This window comes from Copadichromis virginalis, linkage group LG23 (assembly GCF_057382275.1).
Source record: "Copadichromis virginalis isolate Kocher_CV1m ecotype Utaka linkage group LG23, C_Virginalis_male_GT1.1, whole genome shotgun sequence".
Lineage (NCBI taxonomy): Eukaryota > Metazoa > Chordata > Actinopteri > Cichliformes > Cichlidae > Copadichromis > Copadichromis virginalis.
Window position 1 is genome coordinate 52,542,326 of NC_140639.1, and position 12,835 is coordinate 52,555,160.

The following is a 12,835-nucleotide window of genomic DNA, read 5'->3' on the forward strand; positions in this document are numbered from 1 at the left end:
ACCAAATACATTTCTGAAGGTGCCGTTAACATGAAATTCTTACCAGATGTTAGAAACAAGCAATCCCTCCCAACCCATCCAATCCTTTGTTGGTGATGAGAGCTTTAAGACACCTCCTTTATGGAGAAACTAGTCACATGCATTGCTCAGATTGATTTTGGCCCATTTTTCCACACAGTCTTCAAATCCTGAAGGTTCCATGGGCGCCTTCTATGAACTCGGCGCTCTGGGTCAGGTGACCATTCTAGCAGCTTTATTATCTTTCTCTGAAACTACTTAAGTGTTTTCTCGACTGTGTGTTTAGGATCATGTCCACCTTCATTTCATCTTTATCATCCTGGTAGATGGCAGAAGACTTTTAAATGGTAAATGGCCTGTATTTGTATAGCGCTTTTCTAGTCCCTAAGGACCCCAAAGCGCTTTATACTTCATCCACACACCCATCCACACACACATCCACACACTGGTGATGGCAGCTACATTGTAGTCACAGCCACCCTGGGGCGCACTGACAGAGGCGAGGCTGCCGGACACTGGCGCCACCGGGCCCTCTGACCACCACCAGTAGGCAACGGGTGAAGTGTCTTGCCCAAGGACACAACGACCGAGACTGTCCAAGCCAGGGCTCGAACCGGCAACCTTCCGATTACAAGGTGAACTCCTTGAGCCACGATTGCCCTTTCTTTATCAAGAATGTCTTAGTGCTTTATCTTCAATTATATGAAGCATGTCAGAACCATACGGTGTAAAACAGCCCCACACCACAATGTTCCCACGGCCAAACTTCACTGTTGGTATGGTGTTTTCAGGGTGATGCCTTTTGACCTCCAAGCATGGTGCGTGTTATGGCATCCAAAGAGTTCAGTTTACGTCTCATCTGACCACACCAAATTCTCCCAATATTTCACCAACTTGTCTAAATCTTGTTCGGCCAAGCTGCAAGCAAGCCTCAACATGCTTTTTCTTCAGCAATGAAGTCGTGCGTGGTGAGCGTGGATACAGAACATTGATGGACAGCATTACTTATTGTTTTCTTTGAAACGACTGTACCTGCTGATTCCAGGTCTTTCTGCAGCTCTCCACAAGTTGGCTCTGGGACAACTCTTCTGATAACTTTTTTCACTTCACTGTCTGAAATCTTGTGGGGAACAACTGTATATAGTGAAATGATGTTCTGTCCACTTTCAGATTATGGCTCAATAGTACTCACTGGAACCTTCAGTAGTTTAGAAATTCTTCTGTAACCAGTGCCATCAGGATGTTTTGCAACAGCAAGGCCGTTAAGATCGTGAGAGATCCTGGTTTTACCATGAGATGTTCCCTTGGTAACGAGACCTTTTTACAGGCCATCAGTTTGACTGAACCAGCTGATATTAATTTGCACTAAGTGGCAGGATTGTGTTTTAATTACTGATAGATTTCAGCTGGTGTCTGTCATGGCCCGGTGTCCGAGGAGCTGATGGGATGCCCACGCCCACGGGTGTGGCTGTTAACTCCACACCTGCATCCCATCTCAGGCGATTATCAGGTGGACTATTTGATCCAGCCCAGCCAGCTGCTCCACGCCAGTCCGTTAGTTGTCCCACAGAGGTAACGTACACCCACGGGAAGGCGGTTGTGAAAACCCTCATTTACCTGAACAAACGCTAATCTTTTCTTTTGCGCTCAGGTAACAGCTCGGCGTGTTTTTGAGCCACCTGCCCGTCTGGAGTTTGGATCGCCTCCGGTACCAATCACCTCTACTTTCCTGGAGCTCCCCCGCGGACCCTCACCCCTCCCTCCGGCTCCCACGGCCCCGCTTTGACTGTAAGACTCATACTCTCCCCCACGTATGCTGCTATTTCCCCGCTCCCCAGTAACTCTCTTCCTCTTTCTGTTGCAGCCTCCCACAGTCCCGATTACTGCGTTCCTGCGTAACTCATCCCCCAGTCCCTTGGTTTTTCTAGTTTCTAGCGTGTTTTCCTTTGACCCTTCCAGGACACCTTTAGTTGAAATAAAGTTTATTTTTCGTACTCCTGCGTGTTGTCTCTGCTTCTGGGTCCAGCTTGCGTACTGAACTTCGGTTCATGACAGTGTCATGAATTTCCATCTATTTTTGGACTTCCCATTTTGCATGTTGTAACGGTGGTCTGGCGAGGAAGGACTGGCTAGGAGGCCCATATGGTGTAGAGGTTAGTCAGTTAGACAGAACAACATACATACTGTACATGTGCGGATCAGGTAGTCGCCGGCGCCAGCCCGTTACAATGGTATGGTCTCTCTAACCAGATGCCTGGAGAGCAGTATACTCGGCTGCAATGGCTGCTGCTACACTCACATTAGGAGACTCTCCAACTATTACAGTAATAGGACTATTAATAGTATTAATACTAGCATATTTTAGTATTACTTTCTGAATTGATCTTCAAATGTTATACTTTTCTATTGGCAAAAGTACAGGATAGAATGAAAACAGGTTTTATGTCCAGCATGATGTCCCAGTGTCTGTCCTGAATAATGCTATGATTTGGTGGACTGCCTCTATGTGATTAAGAGACTTAAATAATGTTGTGCATCTTTCTCATCTTATCTGCTTTACCACAAATGTGCGTTTAGCTTCCATAATCAGTTCCCTCATCTGCAAATGGTTACTGGACTTCCTGACCAACCGCCCCCAACATGTCCGGCTGGATAACCACTGCTCATCTACCATCACAATGAACACCGGTGTACCACAAGGCTGTGTGATGAGCCCTTTCCTCTACTCCCTCTTCACCCACGACTGCAGACCTGCTGATGGTTCCAACACCATCATTAAGTTTGCAGATGACACCACGGTGATTGGCCTCATCAGTGACAACGATGAGGCCGCCTACAGGGAGGAGGTGGATCGTCTGGCTGAGTGGTGCGACAGAAACAACCTGCTGCTTAACACCGAGAAGACCAAGGAGCTCATCGTGGACTACAGGAGGAATGCTGACCCACATCCACCCATCCACATTAAGGGGACGGCTGTGGAGCGTGTGAGCAGCTTCAAGTTCCTGGGAGTCCACATCTCCGAGGATCTCACCTGGACGACCAACTGCTCCAAGCTGGTCAAGAAGGCTCATCAGCGCCTCTTCTTCTTGAGGACTCTGAGGAAGAACCACCTGTCCTCAGACATCCTGGTGAACTTCTATCGCTGCACCATCGAGAGCATCCTGACCAACTGTATAACAGTCTGGTACGGGAACTGCTCTGCCTCGGACCGGAAGGCGTTGCAGAGGGTTGTGAAAACTGCCCAGCGCATCGCCGGAGCACCACTTCCTGCCATAAAAGACATCTACAGGAAGCGGTGTCTGAAAAGGGCTGGGAAAATCATCAAAGACCCCAGTCACCCATCACATGGACTCTTCACCCTCCTGCCCTCTGGGAGGCGCCACAGGAGCCTCCGGACTAAGACCACCAGGTACCGGAACAGCTTCTTCCCCACAGCTGTCAGACTCCTGAACTCTGCCTCCTGACATCTGACCCACGTTAAACTCATGGACTGAACATACACACACCCACAATGGACAACTGTACCCTCAAACACAATAATAACATGGAGTGAACCACCACTCACAACCACTAGCACTTTATATAGCCTCTGTAGAAACTATCTACACCCTCACTTATCTTAACTGCACTACTGTATAGCTCTGTGTAAATAATCATTCTGTACATTCGATAATTTTTAATCCTACAACTGTTTACAACTTGCATAGTTCCCATTTCTGTATAGCTGTATATCCCAGATTCTGTAAAGTTATTTATTTCATATTCTGTATAGTTTTTCATATTTATATCCTGTTCATAGCCTGTACATAGCTTGTACTCACTACAGCCTGTACATACTTATAGTTATAGAATATTCACAACATACTTCATACCGTGTACATTATAACATAATAGACCCATTTCTGTAATATACTTACATATCTATACTATTGCTAATATATATTGTAATATACCTATATCACTAAAGCACTTCTGGATGGATGCAAACTGCATTTCGTTGCCCTGTACCTGTGCATGTGCAATGACAATAAAGTTGAATTCTATTCTATTCTATTCTATTCTATTCTATTCTATTCTATTCTAATGATTGAGCCTTTGCCTTAGTTGTGAAAGGCTCCACGCTAAAGTGGGTGGATTAGATTGAAATCTCTGATTATTCACTCTAAATTATTTTTTATAAATACAATAGATCTTCTGATTAATTAGGTTGCTTTTGAAGGTAACATCGTAATGTTTAACCAATTGAAATGAGGTTTGCAAATGTGAAAAGGGTTGATTACATTTGGTAACAGCATAGTCCATTAATATGAATTACTGCATGACATTCTGATTAGGAGCTGAGCCCTGTCTGAAGGCAAAAAGCAGGTACAGCAAGGTACCCTTGATACAGCAGATGATGAATGTATGTATTGTAATAGCACAGAGCACACATCCTGTTGTAGTCAGAAAATGTGTGCTGTGATGACGTTTAATTAATGTAACCTCTGCTTCTCAAAGTCTGCGGCTGCCATATATAAATAAGGATTTTAAATCATATCATATTGTGAAAATGAAAGCGAACAACGTGTCAAATTTAGGATATGATAACAGAAACTTGCTGATTAGTTCATTTGAATTCAGTACATGATGTGATACTTGGGAAATATTATGCTGAAGATTTTTCTCTCTTTTTTTTAATAATCAAGCCTTTAGATTCACCACAGGGGACCTCCACTCAGCCTGACAGGGCCTCAAAACCATGGCCTCTGTGGATACTGCGGTCACCACCCCCAGAACCATCCGGGTGGAGGGCAGCAACCCCTCCTGCCTCCCTGACGACCTCAACACTTTCTACACCAGGTTTGAGACAGACAACATCATCCAGCTTGAGGCGTCCAGATCCTCACTCAAACCTGGCAGCTCTGCACTCACCTTCAGGACTGAGGAGGTGGTGAGAGCCCTCAGGAGGACCAGGGAGAGGAGCTCACCCGGCCCTGACAACATCAGCAGTCGAGTTGTGAGGCACTGTGCAGGGCACGTAGGAAGTGTGTTCTGGACTCTATTTCAACACTTAATTGACAGTCACACCATCCCCCAGCTGTGGAAACACTCCACAGTCATCCTCATCCCCAAAAGAAACAACCCAGAGTCTCTGAATGATCTTCGTCCTGTGGCCCTCACCTCCCAGGTGATGAAGGCCATGGAGAAGATCATAAAACAGCACATGGTAAGAACAACTGACCCCCTGATGGACCCACTCCAGTTTGCTTACCGTGCACGCAGACGTGTCGATAATGCAAAACTCTTCATCTTGGACTGCATCCACAAACATCTGGAGCTCCCTGACTCTGCCAGACTTCTGTTTGCTGATTTCTCATCAGCGTGCATCACTCTGCAGCCTCGTATCCTGGCCACTAAACTTTCCTCCTGGAAAATTTCACCTGGATGATCAGCTAATCCTGTGGATATTGGACTTTTTGACCAACAGGACTCGAAAGTTCGGGTAAACAGCTCTCTTTCTTCTCTCCGTTCCACCTCCACTGGCTCCCCCCAGGGCTGTGTGCTCTCCCCCCTGCTCTTCATCCTCTACACTGATGACTGCAGATCCACACAGCCCAACTGTCACCTGGTGAAATATGCTGACGACTCAGTTCTCCTGTCACTGCTGTCAGGCCCTCACAGCACCACGGGCCCGCTCTGCAGGAGTTTGTAGAGTGGTGTGACAGCTCCAAACTTGAACTGAAGGTGAGCAAAACCAAAGAGATGGTGGTGACCTTCTCCAGTAGGCAGAGGGATCTGGCTGCTTCAGTCACCACCACCATCCACGGGAAGCCAGAGGAGGTAGCTGAGGAATACAAATTAGTGATGGTAAATTTGATTCTTTTCACTGAATCGAGTTTTAATGAGTCACTCACCAAAGTGAATTGGATTTTTTGAGTCATTTGAGTCACTGAGTCAGTCGACCAGAGAGTGCAAAAAATGTACATTTTCACTCAAACTTAATTTGTTTCTCTTTTCATGTAAATCCTACTGCTAAGACGAGTGATTCTAAAAGAAAACAACTATTTTATAGAGCAAAAAAGAGCAAAAAAATTCTAAAATTAAGCAATTTCCTATCAAAATGTCTTAATAAACATTTTTGTTTATTTTTATTTTATTAGTATTTTCCTTAAATGTGTTAAATATATATTTTCTCATCTAAATGTCCACTGAGCTGTGAGCCAGGGGCGGTAATGCGCCTTAACATTGGTTGCCAACCAAGAAGAAGAGGAAGCTGTGAGCCAGGAGGGAGGGGGTGAGTAGCTCAAAAGTGCTGTTAGCATGTTAGCAGAGCGCTGCTACTGTGAACCGAGGAGCTATTGTCTTGATGTGAGCTTCTACTCAGGGTTTTTTCTTCCAGTTCAGAGCAGAAATGTTTTTGTTACTATACTGGATGTTGTGTTTTTCTCCACAATTTTAATTATAAGCTATATACATTGCTGCTAACAGCAACAGGGATGAGTCAGTGAGTCAGTTGGGCTTGTGAATCATGATTCATGAGTCAGTAAAGTGATTCTCGAGTATTGAACGATTCGTTCATGATTCGCGCATCACTAGTACAAATACCTGGGAACCATCTTTGACAACCTCCTGAAAATCTCTGCCAACACAGAGGAGAATCTCAGGAGGTGCCACCAACAGCTATACCTCCTTAGGAAACTCAACTCCTTTGGAGTCAGCACACCCATCATGATGACTTTTCCTATGCCTTCCTGGAAAGCATCATGACCTCCATCACCTGCTGGTTCCCCTCCCTCAGCCTTCATACAGGAACAGACTGCAGCACACGGCATCAGTGTGCTCTAAAATCATTGGCCTGTCAGAACTCTGGCACAGGTTTTCAGCAACAGGCCCTTAGGATATGTCCACACTAGCCTGGATAGATTTGAAAACAGTGTTTTTGCCTGAAAACGCTCCACGTCCACACTAGCGTCTTCAGTCATTTTCACAGAGTTGTGCGTCCACACTGAAATGGCCGAAAACGCTTACATTCCAGTCCTGCACATGTGTGAAACTCAAGAAGATTTGGCCTGCCTCATTTCTGTCTGCAGCTTATTTTCTTTCCAGCTCGTTTAAAGGTTGTGGCAAAAGGTCGAGGAAAAGCACCGAGTTTTTTTAAATGGACTAACAATGAGGTGGAGTTGTTGCTGCGAGTAACACAAAAGTACAAAGTTGCAAACGCGAGTGAGAATTAAAGAATTTGAAGAAAAGCTCTCTGGAGCACGTGCAGGCTGATATTCATCTTTAACAGGGCTGTCAAACACAACAACTGCTGTACAATGCCCTCCACTATCTTTGTTTAATTTGTCACATGACTGGATCGCATGACTAAATTGTGTCATCGTTTTCAAAAATCTCAGTTTTCACTGTCCACACTGCGACGCAAACTCACCGTCTTTAAATGTGTGCGTTTTCGAGAGCTGCGTTTTTCCTTGGGGAAAACGCCGTCTCAGTGTGGACGGGAAGCCAAAACGGAGAGAAAACGATGCGTTTTCAAACAAAAATGCATTAGTGTGGACGTAGCTTTAGACAGGCAGCCAAAATCATCAACGACCCCTCTCACATTCTTCACCCCACATTTCAATGGCTCCCCTCTGGGCGACGCCTCCACTGCATTTCCTGCAGGACTGAGAGGAGGAGCGCCACCTTTGTCCCCAAAGCCACTCTGCTTTTTAACTCCAGCCGATCCACACCAGAAACATAAACTATTCTACACTCTTTTTATACCAACACTTTATTCACTTTTAGTCATTTACAGTTATTTATTCACCTTTCAGTCACTTTAATTTTAAAACTGTGTAATTTTAAAACTGTGTATATTCTGTGCATTTATTATCTCACTCTTATTGCCTGTTCGTATTGTCCTTATCCTCAAAATCATGCTGCTCTATTGTATCTTAATTGCCCCTTGGGGATAAATAAAGTCTTTCTGATTCTGATTCTGATCTTGAAGAACTCTATGTGTCTTGGATCTGAGATGCTGCAAAACACAGTGTGTGAGTCTTGTTCCTTTCCTCTTTGTCATTTCCTAATCAGCCCTCTGCATATTATACTATAGTATAAAAAGGACTATAATATAAATAGTCCTGTCTTCCCATTAATCTTTGTCACAATGGCAGTTATTCAAAAATCCAGTCAATGCATATAAGGTAGATAAAATGAGAATAATTCAAATAATTTAGAAGGATAAAAACTGTCTGAAAGGCCTCTTTTCTAAGTTATTCATAGAGAATAATCAGCTGTGACAGTTTCAGGTCCTTCTACACTGCATTGTTCCAGAACATTCAACATATCTAAAAGCTTTTTTTCCAGGCACTAGTTAGAATCAGCACCCGTAAAACCTGATGAATGGAAAAGAGACCGTGTTGGTTTCAATTTCTGCTCACGCAAGTACACAGAAAAAAAAAACCCTTGTTGTGCGACCAGATTCACACTCTCTGTTCCTTTTTACTCTTCATATTCATTTGTAATGAAACAACACAACATAACACAAAAGTATGATGATTACTATGGCCACATTAACACAAAAAGTTGTTGACCATTTTGAGAATAAAGTCAAAAATGTGGAGATTAAAGCCCTCTGCAAAATGCCTCACATAAATGAGTTAGTGGAGCTGTACTTCAGAATCAAGGACATGAGTTCTCTATTAGCACATACACACAGTGTGGTGATGAGTGTAAGGGTGTTAAAACAATGGTGCGGGAAGCTGTGTGTGTGTTCAGAAGGAAAAACACACAAACTTGGAAGAGTTGTTCAGATGTGGACAAGATGAAATGGTTGGCAATGGACAGATGCAAGGATACCAATGGTCACACCTCGTGCAGTAAAGAGGATATATGTTGTATCACAAGACCAGTGTTGGGACTAACGCGTTATTAAGTAACACGTTACAGTAACTACGTTATTATTGTGGTAACGAGCACGGTAACTAGTTATTATGCCAAAACCAGGAACGCGTTAGTCGTTACTGGGATTCAGATAGACTCGTTACTCGTTACTTCGTGTGGTGGCTATCGCGGAGCTTCCACAGATTCAATAACATTAGCAAGTGGTGGAGGCCAGCAGGTGGATGAAGGAAAAGGGAGGCAGGAGGAGAAACCCGAAGCAGCCGCCGGTCCGAGTGTGAACTGAACTTCAGGTAAGAAGTTATGACCTGCAGTCTCTCTGGGTCAGATATAAGTTTAGGTGGAGTTTATTTTCGTTATGCTGACTTTTTCCGTACTGCATACTAGCTAGCATGACAGAGTTTCTATACAGCTGGGTGGTGCTATGATGTTAGTGATGTTGAACTTTATTTTGTTCATAAGGTTAGTTAGTAGAGTTGCCAACCGTCCCGTCTGGTATTCAGAGAAAATATTACGCGTTTCTTATTGAGGTGAAAAGGAACAGTTTGTCCCGTAATTCAGCTACAATGGAAAAGACACAAAGCTGCAGTTATTCTGTGTCTTTGCTGCACAGCTGCCTCTTCTTCTCTCATCCTCTCCCCCTCCCTCTCCTGTTGCTACTTCAATCATGAAACTGATCAATGATCAGCTGATCGTCTCTCTTGTTTGTTTATCGCTCACTTTGCGCCAGAAACAGGAAACCAATGGATGTCGCGCTAAACAACAGCAGCAGGTTTAAGCTTGATCAGCTGTTGTTAGAATTTATTTAATATTAATTTCTAGTATCAGCTGATGTTTGCTGGAGCCACAGCTGTGAAGCTGCTGGTCATGATATGGTTTGGATATGTGGTGAGAGGGAAACATGAAGATGAAACCAGGAGATGTCCTTACTGAACCATCAGAGCTGTGATGGAGAAACAGGTTTACCTTTTAGGTGACATGAATGAGTTGAAGGGAAGTTATGAACTGTTTCTGAGAGACAAATAACACCAGGATCCTTTTCTAAGCAGCTGACAGCTGGTAACTGTGCAGGGCCGGTCTAGCAAAGTGTTGCCAGGGGGCCAGGTAGGCATTAACAGGGAGAGGGGGGCACAAAGAAATACTTTTCTTTCTTATTCTTGTTTAAAATGTCTCGCTTTTAAAAAATAATTATCTGAATCTTACAACAAACGATTGATAGATTGATGCATATATACCATCAGAACAGTGTACATCACTGTCACAACAGCGTTTGTTTTCATTCAAAGGCTTTATGATTTTTCCTATAATGGCGGCCAGTCTCTAGTCAAAATGTCCGGGCCAATTTTCTGTCCCAGTCCAGCCCTGTATGCAGCTCATCTGCAGTCTGGTGTTACCTACATCTTCCTATTCAGAAGGCAGAATTTCCGAGTTCTGAGTACAATCAAAGCACCACGACTGCAGTTTTTGTGTTGGATGTAAAAAGCAGGCTAGGATAGAATCAGGCGTGGGATTTCTCTCGTGGAAATGTGCACATTATCTTTTCCTTTCTATTGGTAGGTGGCACAGTGCACTTGTGGCAAGTAAGCAAGCTAGAAGACTGGCAATCTGGCTGGGTATCCAGTTACAGAAGCAACACATTAACAAGAGAATTCTGAGTAAAACCAAAGTTATTTTCCCTAGTAACTAGTTACTCTGAAAGTAACGAGTAACTTGAAGTAACTGAGTTACTTTTGATAGAAGTAGCTAGTAATGTAACTAAGTTACTAATTTAAAGTAACTTACCCAACAAAACAAATTTCCCACGTGTGGGACTAATAAAGGTTATCTTATCTTATCTTATCTTAACACTGCACCAGACACACTGGAGGGTCAAATGGTGGAGAGTTCCAGATTTAAGCCCTGTGGGAGTAACCCACTGAGAGGGCCATGGACCCCCTAATGATCCATCCTCTACCTAATCACACGAGCCAAGCTGTGAAAGCGGGTGTGGGTCACAATCAGCCAGGGTTTCAGGTGAGCTCATTGTGAAACCTGGCACCACCCTATCATGCGAATTCCTGAGGTCAGATGTCCCAGGATGTGAGTGGGCGTTAAGGCGTCTGGGAAGAATCTCAGAACTGGATTATAGATGGCAGAGAGTTGGTGTTGTAAACCACCAACTGCTTGCTGAAACTTTCCGGGGATTTGATGATGACTCTTTGGCAAACTATTGTTGCATAATCCTGCACTTAGGTGAATCATTTACTCTAATTATGTATTTTTTTCTTGGAGTGAAGTAGTGTTTAATTACTTGTAACACATACTTTAAAATTGAATGAGGTGATTGACCAGCCCAGCCTACACAGATAGGAGACCCATCTGTGCCTGATTTGACAGATTTAATAAAGATGGATGAATACATGAATCTAGTCATTGTTGTGATTCTTTCTAAAATTGTTTGTAAAGAATTAGATTTTGATGTTTTCTTTGTATGACAACAAAAATCCATATTCATCATTTATCTTGAGAGACGCAGAGATGTAACAGAGCTTGCTGCTTCAAATGTAGACAGAAGTACAGGCAAACCTGAATCTTTACCCCAGACTGCTGCGTTTTACTCGGCGCCTTTTGGTCATACTCTTCATTCATATTGAATTTTCCTCACAGCTGCTGCTTATATTAAATTAAAATAGGGATTAAATTTTAAAGTCTACATTTGGTACATTGTTTTTTCTTTAGCAGAGAGACTTTCCAGACAGTTTGAACTTGGCAGAGCAGAGCTGCAGACCTCCAGAGGGCAGCGGGTGAATCTTTGTCTTTGACTCAGAAGATGTGCTAAACACCAACACCAACAGGGCCCACAGAGCTCCACTTATATCACTTATGCAGCTTTTGGATTTTCACGTCTTCTAAATCACCATCTGCTGCAGAGCATGAACTGTTTTGGCTCAGTGACTAAAAACGTCCTGCTATGATTTGATGATTTTCCTTGTATTTATTCAGTGTCTGCCATTGCATGACCTTGTTTCTTTCCCAAGGTTATACGGTTCTGGTCTACAGTGAGGGACTTTCACACTGGAGGCTGCGGTTTGCATCTTCTTTCCAACTTCTGTCCAATTTTAATCAGTTTTAACCTGAAAGATACAAGATTACAGACTCCCACAAGCTGTGGAACACACCATGGAAAGTCATGTATAATAATTTTTAAGGGATACATGGAAATAACAGTTATATCATTCAGCAGAACTTAATCCAAATACATAATCCAAGTAGAGATAGTGTCTGTCTCCTGAATCTAAACTGGAAGCTGGTTCCACAGAAGAGGGGCCTGAAAACTGTTAGTGTTAACTCGCTAATGGAGATTTGTCGCGTTAATGCGGTTATGGCGTTAATGTCATTTTAACGAGATTAACGCTGACAGCACTAATAAAAAAAACTATGGAAAAAAAAGTAGAAATGACCATTAAAGTGAGTTTTCTCCTGTTTAGTCTCAGGTCTCTTTCCCCTCAGATTACTTGAAGCAGGACATGATTGCCCAAATTAAGGAGATTTCTGTGCAGTGCCATTGAAGATAATTTTTACTTATTATTATTATTAAATATTTTAAAAAAGAGTGGACTTCATATTTGGACTATAATGACACTCCCGAAACATCAGCTTCTTTTCTATGGGAAGCAGGGAAAGCTGTGATGAGAGGTAAAATAATTTCTTTCTCATCACATAAAAAGAAAAAAGAAAACAAAAATATTCAGGAATTAGAAAAAAACATCAAATCACTAGAAGAAGCCTACGCGTCCCACCAAGATCAGGAAACATTGAACAAAATACGCAAAACAAAACTAGAATTAAATGAGATAATTGATAAAAAAAACAAAATTCTTAGTACAAAGACTACGCCTACAAAATTATGAACATGGTAATAAATCCGGTCAATTTCTAGCAAACCAGCTAAAAATAAATAAAGAAAAAACAA